This window comes from Hyalella azteca, unplaced genomic scaffold (genome assembly GCF_000764305.2).
Source record: "Hyalella azteca isolate HAZT.00-mixed unplaced genomic scaffold, Hazt_2.0.2 contig5366, whole genome shotgun sequence".
NCBI lineage: Eukaryota > Metazoa > Arthropoda > Malacostraca > Amphipoda > Hyalellidae > Hyalella > Hyalella azteca.
In genome coordinates, this window is record NW_025935560.1 from 466,217 (window position 1) to 487,091 (window position 20,875).

Genomic DNA, 20,875 nt, shown 5'->3' on the forward strand with positions numbered 1-20,875 from the left:
CTTTTTGGGATTTTTGTAAATCAATATACTGACAACAAAACTATATTGTATTTGGCTTCTGCGCAAATTCCATCCCCAGATCTGCATGATTTTAGTTTCCTATGTTTTATTATGTTATCAGAATGATGCACGTAAGAGAAGAGGCAGTAACAATGTCGGAACTGTCGCAGATATCCGGGGTCAATCAGGCGTCATATTTTATTCATTATAATTATATTCGAAGATTAGATCATCTGCAATTGAGAAATAATATTTACATATTTACTAGACGTTGTAGAAATTGATACAAAATTACTAGACCTGAGTCAGCATGGACATCACGTGACAGATCACGCGATCAACACCTCGGTAGTGGGTGGAAGCCGTGATTCTATAAAAAAAGCTGTGAACCTGACTAAGGCTCTACTAACTGACATGTACGCCGCAATGCATAGGTGCTTGTACACGGGGACAGTACTGGCGGCTAGTAGATCAGAAAAAATGCCAAATGTCTGACGCTTGGTGTCTATCCCACGAGTAAGCTTAGACACGAGACAAGTTTAAGGTGCCGCTGTGCCGGTAACGACTAGATGTCGGTACGGTGGCACCTTAAACTTGTCTTAGCTCTGCAGATCTAATAATTAATAATGAAAATTAAATATTGCTGCCTTCAGTAATATCTTGTGTAATAATAGGGTAACATGGGGCAGCGAGCCCACTGCGGGTCATGGGTCCATAACGGGTTTCTCGCTAAGCATATGGCAGATATTGGTCCGTGCGCACTACCGCCGGTCGACAGTTTCACTGGGATAAAGTGTACGGATTTACGTTTTGCTAAGTGTTTGCGTTATTAAGTTATTTGTGAATAACTGTTTTAGCGCAGATAAAAATTTGTTTGCTGCTAAATAAAACTGTTTTCGATTACTGTAGATGAAGCTTTTGAAGTTACTGTGAATAATATTTTGAAAGTAATATTTATAGGGATAATTTTGAGATCAAGTTTAGACTATTAGCTTTTAAAATGAAATGTTGACACGATATAAATTGAAATGATACCTATATGGGGCAACGGGCCCACGCGTGTCACGGGGCAAAGCGCCCATGGTGAAGTCTTGTGTTATACATCATTAGATTTGTCTCAATGACCTTTTCAAAACTATGACTAGCTTTTTGAATTACAAATTACACTTCATATTGCATTATTTTTTTATTTGCCGCCTCAAGGCAGCAGGTGTAGTTTCTAGTCATGCGTATTTATGACACCTTATCGAGTTATTGACTCTTGCCTTTCCAAAAGTTGATTTCAGTAAACACCAATGAACCAAAAGTTGTTGAGTCTTTTTGGTGTTGGCTGAAATTACTATTATATATAGGTACGAATTCTCTGAACATAATATCAGGATTATTCAAGAAACTGGAACGAAGTTTTTTTCTGCCGAAATAAATATATTTTTTCTAGTCAAGGATACATTTTTTCAAGTCAAGGACAAATTTTTTATCGCATGGATATATTTTTCAGGTAAAGGATATATATTTTCATGTCAATGAAATATTTTTCTTCACGTCAGTGATAGAATTTTTAAGCCACGAGTATATTTTTTTTCAATTTAAGGATATGATTTTTTGAGTTGTTAATAAATGAATGAATGTCATATTTTTTATTACATTTTTCTTATCTTTTACTGTAAAGTGTTGTTTTATCATTTTTAAACGAAAAATAAGCAATTGTGGTAGAGGGACCAAGGGTGGGCGCCTTTCCCCAAGCCCATGAGCCCATTGCCCCAGGGGTGGAGCAATGGGCCTATTTTGACACTTTTTTAAAAAATAGTGTTTCATTAAAAATGGAATAACTCTATAGGCGTTTAATTCACATCATACATTCCTCATTAGTTGTACCTTTACACAAAACGAAGAACCACCTCGTATCAATTAAAACTTCATCAAAAATTTAGTTTTAAAAAGGGAGGAGGTGCGCTGCCCCATATGTTGCCCCTATATATCGCGGAATATTCAGCAACATTTTCTTTCGGATGCTTAGTACTATTTCAAAATTATTAACTACTGTTTCTAGACTAATAGTCTATTCTTCGCAATGAAAATTCTCCAAATTTGTTTCGTTGGTAAATGTAAAGAATTTTTTTTCTTAAAATACATCTAAAGACAAAAAAGCTGAAGTTATACATATGTTGAGAGAGAACGGATGCGCTCGGTATATTCGGCTGGCACGGCAGATCATTGCGTTGTTTTTTTTAATATATAGATATATGATTATATGATTAGAGCAACATAATAAACTAAAGAAAAATGTTTGGGCTTGAATAACTCCAACTCCCTCAGATAATTTTGAGATTAGTTTCCGATATTTAACGCTGTGGGATGTAGGTGGTTCAGCGCGAAAATCAGAGATACTGATTTAGGAATTTTTTATCCATCCTAATTTTCGTTTTTAGCCACACCCAAAGTTTTATTAGTTTGATTTTTATGGAATTAAAAATTAGATTGGATTTTAAAATTGTCTTCCTAGTCTTTCATAAACTTTGTATCTACGCTCAAAGCTGATCGACATTAGTTTACCGACAATGAAGTACAATTCCATTATAGACATTTCGTTTCAATTGCAATGGATTCAATCAGTAACGAAATATTTCATCTATTTCCGACCAGAAATATAAATATGTTACTAGGGAATAACTTACTCGATATTGCTAAAAGGCATGTACACCTAATAAAATACCATTAGCATTTCTCAGGAGCGTATTTTGCCAAATAGAATATGATAGCATTAAAGGATCAAGGCGAAATATTCATACGGACGCACGATTACCGGCCATAATTAACAACAGAGATAGACACCCGAAGCGGTGATTGTGCTTGAGCTGGAACGGTTTCACCGGACGCATATATACGCACTGTCCATGACAAAATGATGTCAGAACAAAGAAAACTAGAATTAACTTCGCAATGGGAAATACTCGTATATAGATTACCGCAGAAGCTTCGTAATAATTAAGCTTAAATTTTTATTTTACCAATTCAAATAACGATTAGTTACATCTATTTTTATAAAGAAATGAGTTAAGTAACAATGTAGTACCATTACATGGAGCCGAAGACGCCGCCGTTGCTGATGATGAACGTGCCGCCGTCCATGTCCTCCACGGCGATGGCGTTACGCCGGGCCTTGACCCCAGCTCTGCGATGGCCTTCTCGATGGCCAGGTAAACTACCCGGCCGTTTGTGTATGCTTTTCCTTTTTTTGTGGGCTATTATTTTAAGCCTGAAAATGTATAAAAAGGAATATAAAATAAATATATTTCTGCTCGTATCCAATATACCTTTCGTGTTAGGACATCACCAGGGTATGAAAAGTAATTAATTGTGTTGGAATTATGAGGCATTGGAATACGGAGGCTTCATGAAATAATCGAAGCGAACTTCACTTCGAAATAGGGAAAACCCTAAATTTATTTTTTTGCTCGAATAACCACTTATTGATGAAAAGTACATAGAAAAAAAAAACAAGTTTTTCTTGTTATCCTTATAGACACCATGGAAATCATTGGGTTGTAATCACACTTCGCCGACGGGTTTGGTTGTGGGCCACTCACCCAAGCTCGGCACATATCAACCTGGAAGCCTTTGCTCTTTATAGTAAAATTCCATGTACCGGCTTAACACTCTTCCAGAATCAAACTACTGAACTACTGAAAGGAACTTCTTACCTTTTTGTCAGCGCATCGATTACACACTTTGGCATTACTCATTTTATAGAAAAAAAGAAAACACTGAGATTCTGTAATATTTCTGATTATCGTCGTAGCGGCAAACCACCGATGGGCTTCTTTTTAACCTAGAGGATGTAAGGTTGAAATAAAGGATATTGGTAGAAATCGGAGATGTACGGTATAAACCGATTATATATGATTGAAATCGTGGATGCATGATTGAAATCGAGAATGTAGCGTAGAAATAATATATGTAGGGTAGAAACCGGGACGTAGAGTAGAAATCGGGGATGCGGGATACAATTAAATCAAGGACTTAGGGTAGAAATCGAGCAATTAGGCTAAAAATTGAGGATGTAGGGTAGAAATCGAGAATTTAGGGTAGAAATCTTGTCTTTTGCGCCCTATTGCGCAATCTGAGCTCCGTCAATGTGATGAATGAACACGCGATGGGAAATTGCCCGATTTTAAAGAACAGCTGCGCTGACAGAGACGAATCATCGACCTCAGTCGCTGACGGCAGCCGGAACTCTCCACTTCGCGCTGCGATTGCGTCCGCCAGTCGCCACTCTCCTCTGAATGCGTGTTTGTTGCGATAACAAATAAAGCTGAAAAAATAGACTTATATCTTCCACGGCCGTGAAAATACTTTGGAATGTGGATATGCACTTAAGCGAAATCTAAGTCTTTTTAAAGCATAGACTCGATTTTTCTTGATTAAACATTTACATTTTTTTCAGATTTTTGTCTACTATGTAGTCGAACGCGCACTTATTTGACAATTTTTATGGATTCAGTTTTTCATGTATTAAGTAAGGCAAAAATAACCGAGAAAAATTTTCAAAACATTTCAATTGTGTGGTAGTTATCTCGATCCAATACATCAACATAATGCTAAAGTCCGCAATATTTTTCCGGACCTAACGACGCTAAAGTCAAAAGTCTGACGGCGACAATTTTCCTCGAAAAACTTTGGCTCCTGATTGCCACAAAGAGGATTTTGGTCCCAAAACCTGGCAATTTGCAGCAGATGTTGAGAAAAAAGTCGGTGCAGCTGGTCACTGCGTCGGCCAATAATTGGTCGGAGATCCATGAAGGTTTTATGAGCGTTCAAAGCACCATCACCACGAGCTCATATTGACTGGCATGGGCGAGATTCACGTAAGAATATTGGCGGGACAGCGGCGCTTTATGGGTCCATGCGGTAGTCGCCGTGGCTCTAGCACACGATCCAAGTTTGGAAAATTAGCATAGTATAAACCTCTAAAGTAACCGCTTGAATTTTGCTATAATAAAATTAAATTTGTTATAGATCTGACGATGCTTCAGGGTCAGAAAGGCAGCGATTTAATGCTTTCAAAACTTCTAGCACGACATTTTCCTGAACGAGAGCGAACAAAAATGCAGACCGGAAAGTGAACAAACTTCGGACCAAATTGTCGAGAGTTTGATCATTTTTCTAGAAGATGACAGATGTCGAGGTTTTCACCTTCCCTGAGCCCAGAAAATTTCCCGTCTTCGTGTTACGGAGGAAATGAAGGGCGAATGAGGAAGCGTTCACCCGCAGATGAGGATTTTTGAAGAGAAAATCTCGTGAGCGGCGGCACAGGACATGCCGAAGACGAAAGCTTTGAAGTGGTGATATTGTCAATCGAGCGCACTCTTCATACTCAAACTCACCGTGAAGGTCGCAATATAAATGCAAATGAAGCTGTAAAACGGTAGATCGTTTTCATAGCCGTCTATAAGTACGACCAAAATGTAGGATCTCTTCTTCTTTCGCGTTGCTTTTCAGGAACAATACAACGGACGGGCGATCTTAATTGCGCGATGGAAGGATTTTTCAGCTGGAAATAGAGAGGGGGACGCGAAGGGAAGGGTTTCTCAGAGTCTGATAAGAGCGGCCGAGTTATGCGAGGGCTCCATGGACTCGCGATCTCCTTGATAAGTTCGATGGAGGCTCCTTATCTTCAGGCCTCGCTTTGCTCTTATCAGAGGACCTAAGCTTCAATATTATGTTGGGTATTATGAGGAGACCAGACACAAAATGTAAGCAAGAAAATGTACAGGAAACTTTCCAGTTGATATATTGACTGTATATTTTAAGTACAATGCACTCATAGACCCAGCATGAGCGTATTCTCAAAATTTCCTAGGAGCACTCAAAATAAGATAGAAAAATGTTGGTATTTTGAAAAATTCATTGACACTTCATTGTTTGTTATATAATAAAATTCAAATAGATAACGCAGGTCATTGCAATGTTACTTTATTCCATTACATCCAATTCATTTTAGCAGGTTTTAAAAGATTCAAGTCAATCTCTCACTCCTCTGAACATCTCAAGATGGACTTGATTAGCATAAGTTTTCATCGTAGCCGCTAAGAAGGTTTTGTGTTCACAAGCGCACTTCTGGCGCAACAAAAGCAAACATTTCGGGATGCCCATCAGAACACGAAAGTTTCAATCGAGTTTCTTGCATTCATTCAAAGCCACTCGAAAGAAAACCACTCAATTCACATCGACTTGCAAATGCTAGAGCAACAAAACGTTAAACAAACGCACTCCTTTTCTTGAGCGTTGCGCACTTTTGCTTTTGCTCGAGAGGCAATTTTGAAAGTGTTTGGATCCCTTGGCCGACCTGAGAGCTTCTGCAATTGTTTTGGACTCGGAGTTGCTTGATTGTTGAGTCATGCACCCCCAAGTGCTTGGTTGTCGAGTCTTGCGCCTCCCGAGACACTTAAGATTGTCTCTCGAATCTTGTCCCTTCCGAGGGGACGAAATATTGTGTGTCTGTCGAGTCTTGCACCTCCCGAGACACCGAAAGATTGTGTGTCAGCCGAGTACTGCACGTCCCGAGACTGTCAAAATTGTCGCAGGAATCGTGTAACTCCCGATTAGGCACTTTAGTTGGTATCTCCCTCGGACTTCAACCTCCCGTGACACGAAAGCTTTTGTGACCCTCGATCGGGTCTTGAACCTACCGATACACCGGAGTTAAAGCATCCCTTGGGTCTTGAGCTTCCCGAGACACTTCAGCTTTTGGATCACTCTGATCTTGAACCTCCCGAGACACTAAAGCTTTTGTGTCCTTCGGGTCTTGAACCTTCCGAGGCGCTGAAGCTTTAGTTGCAATTGGGACTTAAACCTCCAGACACACGTAAGCCTATGTGTCCTGAGAACATCTCACCTCCTGAGACACCAAAAACAATTGTGTGTTCGGAGCGGCCTAAGCTTATATAGGCTCGTCTGCCTTACATGCCCAGCATTCCAATGGACTAAATTCCGACAGCGGAATTGAACCACAAAGAATATACAACGGTGATCAAAAACTTGAATGTGACTACATTCGACAAATTGAATTTTTTTCATTCTACAAATTTTTGTACAATTCTACTTTCAATTCTATACAGAGCGAATTCCATTTGCTGCAATTGTATCACTAACGTTTACATCTGGTAGTTGAATAAGTGTGTGTTGTATAAACCCAAGCCCACGAAATAGTTCAATTCCTATCCATAAATTAGATATATTAATCATTTTCCCTTATTTTGATTCATCCTTTTATTGTTTCACATAGAGTGGGCAAACATCCGTAAAACTCAGAGCAAATTTTTTGCAGACATTGCAAGAGTTTCGTTTCGTAGCTAGGAATTTTTAAAACCATTTTTGCTAGAAATTGTGAGCGTAACTATAGTTATTAAAATTGCATATTGAAAATTCTTCTTATTCTCTTCATGAAGTTTTTTGGCTAAAATCAGATGGCAGCATATGGAAGATTTATTATAGTAACAATGAAAAATTTTCAATATCCTTAGAATTCTTCACTCAGGGCGGCATTAGCAATTAGACACAACAAATTAGCCGACAATTATCGATCGTGGCCATATCTATGAATGAGCGCCTTGAGTACAGGCATAAGGTGAGACTGGCATTTAGCTTTATGATGAGTGTAGCTTTTTGCGTCGACCTTTCCACTCCAATGACCTTAGTTGCGTCTTGCTGATTACATTCCTCATAAATTTATATCCCCGCAAAATGATTACCAGAAAATCAAATTTAGTTTCCTCTAATTATCACAGATGATTCTAAAAAAAAAAAACTATAATACACAGCAATTCGAAGAAGTAAGGAGCTGAAAGTCCAGACAATTTATACTATATTCAAGTAGTACGTTAAGCCAAAAATATTTAAGTAATGAAGCATTTGTAATAAATCAAGTATTATGCGGTATGAATAAACGTATAAAATAAAAATGTATTTTTAATGGTTGATTAAACCAAATTTATAGTTAGTTACGTTTAAATTATTATTACGTTTTAGCTCCGATTTTTAGATTCGAGTGTCGCAGATTTCGCCTAAAAAATTATTAATTTGAATTTCAGCAGTGCATATGACAACATCACATGCGCTGTTGGGCATTAGACATATTAGGAGTTATATGAATATATTTCTCTCTATACTCGCGTGTGGCAAAGAAATTAAATCCTTTGATTTCGTTAAAAAAATTAAATCTCTGCTTTTATGCGAATTCGAAAGAAATTATTTGAGCCTCAAAAATTTAGTAGGAAATAAATGAAAAGGCTACGGCAGTCCTGGGTCATTTTAATTAACACAGACATTGTCATCTAAATGCAAATGGCTGCCAGGAGGTTCAAGATCGTTTTAACCGCGCCATTTGGTCATGCAAAAATGAGGCGGTTCCCATCATTTCGGATATTGCTTCTGAGAACACTTCGCTCAAACAGCGCGTCTAATTGGACCGGGCAGCTCGCATCCTGACTCAATCTTGAGCAAAATCGAAGCAAAAACATTCAGTTCCAGAGCAACGCAACTTAATTGAATTTTAATAAATACCGTTTCTCAATCTGCCTCCCTTCAATCTGCTTCAGTATTGTAGCGCCTCTCATCATGAAGCATCAGAGCTGAAGCATAACCATGAAGCTTCAGCACCTTTTAACATGAAGTATCAAGTACTTAAGGCCTCTCTTCATGAAGCATCAAGAGCTGAAGCACCTCTCATCGTGAAGCATCAGCATTGAAGCATAACCATGAAGCTTCAGCACCTTTTAACATGAATCATCAATCACTTAAGGCCTCTCTTCATGAAGCATCAAGAGCTGAAGCGCCTCTCATCGTGACGCGCACTGAAACATAACCATGAAGCTTCAGCACCTTTTAACATGAAGCATCAAGTACTTAAGCACCTCTCATCATGAAGCATAATGAGCTGAAGCAGCTCTCATCATGAAGCATAAGGAACTGAAGCTCCTCTAACCATGAAGCATGAAGCACTGAGGCTCCACAGCTTCACGATGATCTCATTACAAGCTGTCGTGTAATGCGTCAGGTGAGGAGTGATATCTTAATTGAGCTTATTTGCTTCGTCCAATAGACATCCAGCGCAGCTCGCGGGAGATTATTCACTAAGAAAAGTAGTTATTTTAGTTAGTGAATAAAATAGTTCGGTTGTTATTTTATTCTTAAGCCAAAAAATGAAATGAATGGATGACACAGAATAAAAGTGGGGCGAGGACAGGGCACTGATGCAAAGCAGCGAGATGTTATAGAAAAAAACAAAGATATTTTCATCAAGAAAATATTTACCTGGAGCTTGAATCCTGCTACGGATTAATTATATTAATTTCCATTAGCAACATGGTCAAGGATTTTTTAAGATATCCAATCAGGAAGTTACTCACGTAGTGACTGTATGATTGTTGTTTTATTTGCATATTCATATTCGTTCCCGATTACAATTTCATAATCATCACATGGAAGGAGTGTTAAATTTTTTCCAGCGCTTTTTAATTGCTAGTGATATTTCTGCAGTGATGATGATAGCCGAAGTTAATCATTCTATCTATTTAAGCGGCATTAACGAGCTGTCGCTTGTGATTCAGAGCAGGTTTCTGGTTTAGAAATTAATGATTGTTTGCGATAGTTCCGATGCGATGCCATCGCGCTAGTTAATCTTATCTGGATCCTCAGTTAGACTACGAATATGGCTGAAATCACATAACGATGTTCTAGATCCATTGTCTGTGTTATATAATTCATTTTCATAAACAATTCTTGACAAGGCTGCTAGTAGATAAATTACGTGCATATAACTTTTAGCAAATTTCATGACATGTCAATAATAACTAACACTTCACGCTTTGATTTTCTAGCCTCCTTTCAGAAAACAAACTTGATATTCCTTCCCAATCGCTCTCTGTCCATAAGTGCTTTAGCGCTACGGTTTCGAGTATATTCATCAACAGGATTAATACATATTTATCATCATGTTGAGGAATATAACTTGTCACTGGTCATAAGATAAAGTTGGCCCAGTGATGACTTACGACACGGATGTCTAGTTCTTGAGCTCGTGTCTGAGCCAATATGTGATCAGTTCGATCATACATGCTTGTAATCTTCTAAGACATAAGCAAAACACTTGTTTAAATTAGACGGGCTACGTAAATTGAATTTCGCCTGTCTGTTCTTGCCCACCAACCTGACAGAAGCTCTCTGCCGTCTCTCGCTCGACTTCCATTAATTGACGAGACCATATTAAGCCTCCATAATTGAGCTTTCAGCCTCCATGAAGATCAGAGAGCCTTTAAATTATTTATAATTCTCGCCTGCCCAACGTCTCGGCTTTGGCACGTAATGGTTTTGGTTTCTATTAAAACAAATTGTTTTGAAAGTATTTGCTCATATACACGTCAGATCAGGTGTTGACATTATATATCAAAATTTTTCAATTCATCCACTTAATTTGATAGACATGCATGTACATTTTAATTAACTTCGAAGGTACTAAAACATGCAGATAAAAGCTTTGCAACGAAGAGTGTTTTCTGCCCCTTCGATATTTTTGTATATGGGCTCACTAAGAGGCTTACAAATAGCTCTGTTATTTTTAGAAGTACATGAATTTTTGGTCTGGGAAAATAATTGGGATAGGTTTTTGTTTTTAAATTTGGTTTGTTAAGACAATTTTCATAAAAAGTTTTGTTTTATCTAATTTTATTTTTGGGGTTGTAATTAGTCTGTTTATAGTATATGCAGACAATATACAAGGTAATTATGAGAATACTGTATTTCCGCAATTTGTTAGAGATAAAACATGATAGTTGAAATATAACTGGTGATAAATATTCCTGCTCGGGTATAACGGAAATTTTTGCGTTTGCCACATGTTCTTGTTAAACTTTTGCAATTGGTATTACATGCTCATAATGATTTAAATTAACGACAGTATTCTGGAAGCTTAATGCAATTTAGAAAATCTTATAAATTTGGATTAAAACAGAACAGTCGATTATATCAAGACTGCATTTAGTTTACACGAAGATATCAATGCTGCGTATAACGCTCATCCTGTTATTTTACTGATATTTTACAGTACATAGTGTGCAACATTTTTAATCTTTGGTTATGTGAGATGGATCTGTCTTCTAGATTGTTGCTTCCATATGACCAATGCGTTCAGACTTTCTTTGTATGACTTAAGAAAGTGGCCTGGCAAAGTCCGTAATTCAGTGTAATTTTGTAAAAACTAATTTCGGCTCGAGATGAAGCGGTCATCCGAGACACGCATTTACGCCGCCGTCAGACCACAATCAATAATCCCTAAGTGGAGCGTGAATTTAGTCAGCCTCGCAGCCTTTGACGGCTTATATTAATGAAAAATTAAAATATTTTCATTCGTGCAATGAGATTTTTGGCCGAGAAGACTAATGACATCCCCTAATGAGGCTCGCAGCGCCTGCGATAGAAAGGCAAGATTATTCGTTTTTGCTAACGTTTTTTCAAGGCATCATCAAACCAATAGCGTAATCAGTTACATTCCTGCCACCGGTTAGGTGATAATTTTGACTAGTGACCTAATTATCAAGGAATTAAAGGCGATTCGCAAAAACTTAAATATACTGATTGCGTTTTTACAATTCAGAATTCCCTTCCGCGTAGTAATAGTTAAAACAAATTTATTACTTTAATGCCGTTGTTTCCAAGATTCAAGAACAATCTAAATTGGTATTTTCAAGCATAGTGCCTCTCACTGAAAATATTTGGAGCCTCAGGTCAGCTTTGTCCTGCGCCTGCAGAGCTACTTGCCACCTACCAGTTCAATCCACCAATATGTCGGTAGCAAATTAACCATGTCCTGCAAGACTCTTTCCTCCGGCCTGCTTCATCCGTCCGCTAAGGTTCACTGACTATAGCAGGTTTCATCCATGCGACACAGTCTTTTGCAACGTCATCCTTCTCTTTAGACTTGCGGATCAGGCACTGATCCGGCTCTTTCTCCAACCGGTCCATTAGCGAACATTAATTCAGGCAGCGTGAGGGGCTCTCGAGCCACTCTAGCGCCTCCTGAAATAAAGACTTCGGTGCCAGGCGTTGCGTGTCGGCGCATAAAAACACTAATCGACCAGCAGGATTTGTCGAATTCCGTGACTGGTCAGCCAGTGACACCAAACCGTCCAAGTGGACGGCTTTTCAGTGGCTAATTGAGGCTTACTAGAGTAAAGAATTTAAACGTAGGGCAGAGTTTTGCCTTATACAGTCGTGGTGTTAGGCTTAATAAAAAATTACTTTCCGTCCAGGACTGTCCATACAATTAGATGTCTCTGAGCTGGTCGGATTGACTGGGACAGTCATTAAAGATATCAGTATGACAGTAAGCTAGATTGTAATCGAATTCCCGTGACTAAGGTAGGTTAATTAAAAAAAATAACTACATGTATGTTAATAAAAAGTGGAATTTGTTACTACAGTTATCGAATACTACAGTAATCGAATGACAAATAATAATTTAAAAAGATTTTTTACTTAATGATACAATGACTATATATCTTCAGATATCTTGAGTGATATTTACTTTACCTTTGTATGATGAATATATCACAGGAAGTGTCCACAACAGCACGAGGCTATCAACAACATATTGGTAACAACAATCGTTATAGCGCCTGAGGCTACAGGACTCTCAGTACAGATTATCCTTCTTAGTAAACAGCAACCCAAATGGCGCCTGAGGCTACAGGACTCGCAGTACAGATTATCCTTCTTAGTAAACAGCAACCCAAATGGCGCCTGAGGCTACAGGACTCGCAATACAGATTATCCTTCTTAGTAAACAGCAACCCAAATGGCGCCTGAGGCTACAGGACTCGCAATACAGATTATCCTTCTTAGTTATCAGCAATCCATATGGCGCCTGAGGCTGCAGGACTCGTAGTAAACATCACCCTGCTTAGTAAACAACAATCGTTATGGAGCCTGAGGCTGCAGGACTCGTAGTAAACATCACCCTACGTAGTAAACAACAATCGTTATGGTGCCTGAGGAGGAAGGAGTCGTACAATTTTACAGCTAAGGTGTTGGCGCCGTTGTAGGCCGCGGGGCGCCGTAGCCACTAACTGCTTTTAAGCTTCCTCTTAAATAGCTCGAAGTCGCTTAAGACTTTCACGACGCTCTCTCGTATCGCTAACCCACTCGCTCACTAAATTTATACGCGCATTAAAAAGCCTACATTCTCTGCAGGGCCTGAGCTAGCTTGTACCTCAGTTTTACCTCGTTTAAAAAGATGGAATAAAGCTTTTCTAGAATTTAGCAGGCATATTTAAGGCAAGCAAGCTAATACCGACGCGCACAATTATTATTAGGGAAACCATTTATTATTATTATTATTATTAGGGAAACCATTAATTACAAAATTAGCTACGTCTCAACCCCGGACAATCTTCTTACAACGTCTTTGAATCTTCATGCCTCTCTTAATTTGCTTCTACCATAAAAACGTTTTTCATTTAGCCGAAATATTTGTCTACTGCGTTGAATATGCAGACATGCGGAGGCCCGGAGGAATTAGAGTGAAATTTAATAACGAATTTTGTGCATGGATATGGTCGCCGTAGAGAGCTCAATGCAGAGACTGTTTGCATCAAGCAAGGGTCGCCTGCTGCACATTGCCGAAGTAGCCGCCATTCTCGTTGCATGGGAAATAGCAGGGTATGACCCTCACAGCCTGGCAAATGCTGCTCATAAAGGCTCTGTTTTCAGCATCATCGTCATGCTTCCTTTTGATGGTCGCTTATTGCTTCACAAATTAGGTCGTCCGGATCTAAAGCTCTGCGCACGGCAGCAGATTAGCGAACTGTACACGGCCTCGGCCGAGCGCTGATATTTGGGGACTGGTATACATATAAACAGGGGCCCATCATGGCGGAGCATTCGGTCCATCTGGTGAGAGATGAATATTTCAAGATAACGGACTGTACGAAGCAAATAAGCGTCCTTTGTGGAATGATGAAAACTTACCAATGAACATTTCCGCTTGAAATGAATAGAACAAACACATATGAAACTGAAGGTATAAAAAAAGATCCATACAGAGATGAAATATTGAGTTGTTTTTCTCTCTTTTGATTTAGTTTTCTTGTCATATGTATTATTTTTTACGTACTAGGGGCAACGGTATAATTCTGTCATATATTATATTTAAATTTCGATTTATTTTAATATTTATAAATCTATTTCTATTTATACTTATATATCTATTTCTATTGATATTTATATATCTTTACTGGTGAATGCAACGCGCTTTGAATAGATGATACAAGATAAGCTATTTGCGACAATTTTTAGCACGGCCGGAGCAGACGCCAGCTCGGGACAGCATCGCTCGTGATGAACTTCCTCTTATCGAGGGGACACGACAGACTCACGTACCATTCTGATGGGCCAGGTTCCAATCAATGTTTGCGCAGGCAATATTAAACTTATAAACAACACATTTGGGCTGATATTTTCTCTGTATAATCGTGCACGGCAAAACAAGAGAAAAATTTACATTTATGGAAAATATAAGTGCTTCCATAAATTTGTGGTGAAAATTATATTTGAAACTGAACCCTCAACTCCAGCGATTAAAATAGAAGTATGAAGCTCTGACGAAAGATCCATGCACCATGAGTCAGGACAGGGACGGCGTACCTCAGGAGCACCATGAGTCAGGACAGTGACAGCGTACCTCAGGAGCACCATGAGTCAGGACAGTGACGGCGTACCTCAGGAGCACCATGAGTCAGGACAGAGACGGCGTACCTCAGGAGCACCATGAGTCAGGACAGTGACGGCGTACCTCAGGAGCACCATGAGTCAGGACAGGGACAGCGTACCTCAGGAGCACCATGAGTCAGGACAGGGACCGCGTACCTCAGGAGCACCATGAGTCAGGACAGGGACCAAGTACCTCAAGAGCACCATGAGTCAGGACAGTGACAGCGTACCTCAGGAGCACCATGAGTCAGGACAGGGACAGCGTACCTCAGGAGCACTATGAGTCAGGACTATGACCACGTGCCCCAAGTACGCGGTACCAGATAATTCATCATTCCTCACTTCTCGAGGATCCACTTTAAAGTTTCCGATGCCAATAACAATGGTAACTGGAAGCCTGATGCCAAAACGAAGTTAAGGTTGAATAATCCGTGAAGTCAGCAATAAGATCGAAAATTCGTCACCTTCTCGCGTGTGAAGGAAATTGTTCTTTAGGATTTTCTGGAAAATTCTGTTAAAGTTGCTCTTTTCTGGTGCATAGTTGAAATTTTATTGTCGCGGCTCGAGCGTCAAGTCACAAGTTTCTGCAGCAATTTTCTGCGGCATTAGCGCAGCTTCAATCTCTCACCCTTCAAAAAATGAGCTTAGGTCTAATTGCAGACATCTAATGCTAGAATTATTTGGGTGGTGTTGTAATATCCAGATTGCCAAAAAAGGTCAACGACTTTGAGGTAGAAGCTGAGGTGAGGAAGATGAGCGAATAATAAATTTCACGGAAGTCGCAGGAATTTGAACAAATAAGTCCGATTCGCCGCTAAATTTAGTGTCGCATAGTGTACAGATGGTAATTTAACGGAGCTCTAACTATCAATCAAATTTGCATGAAATTTTATAGCAAACATGACGGCCAATATAAAGAACGGACAATTGACAATTAATATATCATTATAGGTAAGCTTCTAAAAGGACACTTCCTAGGAATATTTTAAAGATAAAAATAGAAACTCTAGAATATTTATCGGGTTCAGAGTGCCTCGTAAATAATTACATATTTTATAATCAATTGCGCCTACCAATCGCACGAAAATATTTTTGAAATTTTAACTAGTAGCAATTAAGGTCCTGCATGAGAAGAGGTTGAAAAATGAGACTTTCTATATCGCACTCAATCCCAACTCGATACGAGTCATCTTTAGGGCATGTTAGACTGCAGTAACGGGTATGTTAGACTGCAATAACGGGTATGTTAGACTGCAATAACGGGTATGTTAGACCTGTCTCTTATACACATCTAGATGTGTATAAGAGACAGGGTATAACGGGTATGTTAGACTGCTATAACGGGTATGTTAGACCTGTCTCTTATACACATCTAGATGTGTATAAGAGACAGGGGTATGTTAGACTGCTATAACGGGTATGTTAGACTGCTATAACGGGTATGTTAGACTGCTATAACGGGTATGTTAGACTGCTATAACGGGTATGTTAGACTGCAATAACGGGTATGTTAGACTGCAATAACGGGTGTGTTAGACTGCAATAACGGGTGTGTTAGACTGCAATAACGGGCGTGTTAGACTGCAATAACAATAGACGGCACATCAAGCATAGCTGTCGTGCGCGGTCATGATTGAAGCTACAACTCACTTGATAGATAAGGCGATACAAGAACGATTCAGGAATACTCACGTACGAACCGACATAAATCCTCGAATGTATTACTAATGACAGCTACACAATACAAAATTTGATACCAGAAAGAAAAAAGTGGCAGAAACAATTGAAGAAGGTTTTCCTCGCTCACCGGAGCAGCTTGCAAACTACATTACCGGAGGCGACGAGGATAGCTTTGATGTTCAGGAGAAACCGAAACGAAAATGAACCCGAGTTTCATGTTACAGTCTGCTGCTGCACAACACGTTTCATTTCATATGGAATGTGTTAATATAATTTATAATTAGTTGAAATTTAATCGTTTGAAATTCGATTTCGATTGGTATTGGAATTTGAAAGCATGTGAAGAATAAATTCTAACAATTCTGTAACTCAATCCTCTTACTAATAACATTTGTTCAATTATCTATTGCTCTCAACAACCTTCTCAAAATAACCTAGTTCAAGGCATCAAAACCATTTTTTTCCCACTTTTAGGCCTGACAGTAAAACAAGGAGCAATAGAGTTTAGAACGAGAACGCATAGCACGTGGAAATATTTTTACCTTATCGTTTAAATGAGTTCCCTCAGCTCCAGAAAATATATAAAATGTATACTCAGCATTAGCAACCTTCATGTACAATCAAGTACCTTAAAATTTTCACGCAAACATTCTTATTCACATTGAGAAACATTTTCGAAACATTATACCACAACGTATGTGAGTATCATTGGGTTTATTGATATTTTTAAAGTGCTGTATTATTTTAGTAAAGTGATGCAAGTTGCAACTCCTTCATTTAATAGTGAAATAAATCAATATACCGGATTTTGCATTAAGTGTCGAACCAACTGTATGACAACATTCACGACGAAACACCGTTGCTGTCTCACGTCATAGTTACGAGTTAGTCATATTCGTCTACTGTCTACATAAGAGGAGCATCCAATAATAATTTCACCACCGATATCAGTGACGAGTGACAATAGCGTCATCATTATCTTGACCACGTCATACAAATGTCATAGAAAAATCTTTAGTTTGATGTCATCGTTCGGGTGAAAAGTTGTGTGTTTTTCCCACACAAATTCAACCATCTAACATAACGGCACACAGACAATAAATGTCGTCGGCTTGTATTAAATGCACGAAACACGGCTTTTTTTTTTAACCATGCAAAAGAGGATAGTTTCACTTTGGAATCGGACTCGGTATGTTACTTGCATTCATAAGTCGTTTAACTAATTATTCAACTTTGTTGTAGTCACCATCGGATGATGTTGCAGTCATAATCCATCAATAACACAGCTAGCGCAGCACAGGCTCTGCTGTTGGTGTTGGGACTAAATAGGAAAACATTTTATAGAAAATTTATAAATAGCCTTTGGTAGGGCAGTTCTTGTGATTTTTATTAATCAGAATGAAAGTCGTGTTTGTAATTGTGTAAAATTATTGTCAATTGCAAAGAAGTTGCCGTCAAAATTTCTGTTCAGATAGAAATTTGACTTTCAATTTAGTTTCACTGCCACGTGCTGATATACAGGGTGTCCCAAAAAAAAGATACTCAACTTTGAATGGCTGTAACTCGAAAAGTAATAGAGTTAAAAAAATTGGAAGGTCAGGATTTGTTCCCTATGTTTTTCTGCATCTCTCCACCAAAAATCAGACAGATCGATGTAGCCATAAGCCTTTGATAAAAATTTCAGTGACATGTGCTAAAATCGAGCTTGCGCAAAGTTTTAGTAAGATCATTTTGCATAATCATTACGTTGTCTTGACATGTTTTCTTTTCGCTGTTTACATGGCAATCTTTGGTGAGAGACAATCATGGCAATCTTTGGTGAGAGACAATCTTGGCAATCCTTGGTGAGAGACAATCATGGCAATCTTCGGTGAGAGGGTGCCATGATTGTCTTCGGTGCCATGATTGTGTCTCACCAAAGATTGTCATGATGGTCTCTCACCAAAGATTGCCATGATTGTGTCTCACCAAAGATTGTCATGATTGTCTCTCACCAAAGAATGCCATGTTTTTGTCTCACCAAAAATACAAACAATAAAACAGCAAAAAGAAAGCATGTCAAGACAACGTAATGATTATGCAAAATGATCTTACTAAAACTTTGCGCAAGCGCGATTTTAGCACATGTCACTGAAATTTCTATCAAACGCTTATGGCTACATCGATCTGTCTGCTTTTTGGTGGAGAGATGCAGAAATACATAGGAAACAAATCCTGACCTTCCAAAATTTTTTAACTCTATTACTTTTCGAGTTACAGCCATTCAAAGTTGAGTATCGTTTTTTTGGGACACCCTGTATACAAGATACAGTTAGACCAGGAGCAGCTAAGCTCCTTAGTCGGCGAACCGACCGATGGTGGTACCAGTAAACAATGATTTGCCTCAATATTTATAGAGGCAACCTCGATAGGGCTGCTGGAGCCTACACAAAACGGCCCAACTCGAGCCTCTCGAGAAAGATTGCGTTACTTATAGAGCAAATCGAGGGCAATACTGCCAAGCCATTGGCCAGAGAAGCGTTGCTGCAATGCGGACGGCTTGCAACGATCCCTTGTAATGGCGGTAACATTTGAAGAGCGCCACGAGCACGCCTCCAGATGACCGGCCATCACTGAACTAAACGTATGTCGTTTATATCTTCTCTTATTGCCTTCTAATACTGCCAGATTTTCTGATAATAATATATTATTTGCCCAGGTACAGTCAGCAACACATGCCAGAGTAATACATTTTTATCTGTGTCGAATTTAGCAGTGTACACTAGAGCTAATTATATGAGTATTTATTTTGCATCCAACGAGGGTATGTAATAATACTCGGCAGTATCAAGTTTAATGAAACATCGCTTTACATGTCATTGGAATCTGTCGTTCATACTCTAATCCGCAATACAAAGAATTTATGTATGGCGATCCAAAGGTTAAAATTGCCTCAAATATGGTGACCAATAAGAGCTCGATAATAATGTTAGCATAACGTATCTTCGCAGCGAGTAAAAAAGAGTATGTGACAGTCCTTGATTCATCCCAGACAACAGAAAATGGTAACTGAACTATTTCATCCTACACGTTTAATATTAATTGCGTTACCCTCAACAGCTTAAGAATGGAAATATCAACCTTAATAGAGCATATCATTTTATTTCAAAGCAGCTTCCTCCATGGCTGAAATTAGGGCATTTCAGGCTAGCTGTGCACGGGCTCGTAGCTGCAGTGCGCGAAAAGTTCCAACTTCCACAGTTGGAACACAGTGTGTAGTTACAGTTATTCAGTACACACGCAGTAGTTACTCAGCGAACTGTCAATGTTGATGATGCACTTAGACGTATCTCCATACTTGTTGGTGCGGCTGATGTCGTCCATCTGAATTAGAATTTGTATCGAAATTGACTGCAGGTTTACCGAATCTTTAACATTAACCTATAATGAAAATAAAGAGCTTAGAAATTGTGAGGTTAAGAGTATTTGCTGCCGTTAGTGTTATATTAACATTAGGATATTCAAAGCATCGAAACTCAGCGCACAAATATTGAAGATGAACGTAAAGCAAACACACGCATAAGCATATCAAAACAATTGAATAACTGTTGCATGCATCAGCCCACATCACCGGAAAACTCACCGCGACAAGGAAGGCGTCTTGTATATACGAGGAAGTATCTGAAAGTGTTCAAGGAATTTCACGGTCCAAAAAGCAACTTTTATTTAGTAGGAAACCATTTAATAAAATTCAATTATGCAAGAATAATTTTGATACATTAATGTGGAAATGATGATCTCGTCAATGCTATAAATATTGAAACAGTTGCTCGAGCAAAATGGTGAAACCAAGCACTTAGCTGTACAGTCAGATTGCCTTCGAATTCTAAAATAAATGGAAGGAGGATGACACAACAAGTTTTTTTAATTAACCATTGTATTTATCAGAAGGTAACAGTTAAATTTATGAACATTACCTGGTCAAGAATTACGGCGTTAGATATGCATGACTTCCGAGCATGACTTACGGAAAGTCATGCTCGGTAAAAGACTGTTTAGTATTTTATCGTTATCAGAAGAACTGTTTGGTGATCTATACACGACGCCTATGAGGAGGCTATCTTTGCCTTTTAGATTAAGTCCGCACCACACTGATTCTCTAGCTGATTGATGTTCTGCAGATAACTTGACTTGCTGGGCCCCATAAGAGGTTCTAACCCACAAAGCTACACAGCTATCTCAATCAATCGTCAGTTATGGAAAGATCGGGTTCCAAAGGCCGGATCCCTTGTGAATCAAGTCACGAAAAGTTCAAGAATCGGCAACAGGCCATGGGCCTATGTCTTCAACGCCGACACTTCTATTCTATTCTATTCTATTCTATTCTTAAAGAAGCGAAAATCATGCCGCGTTTAAAACGTATTTACATCATAAGTTCACTTAAATCGTAAAA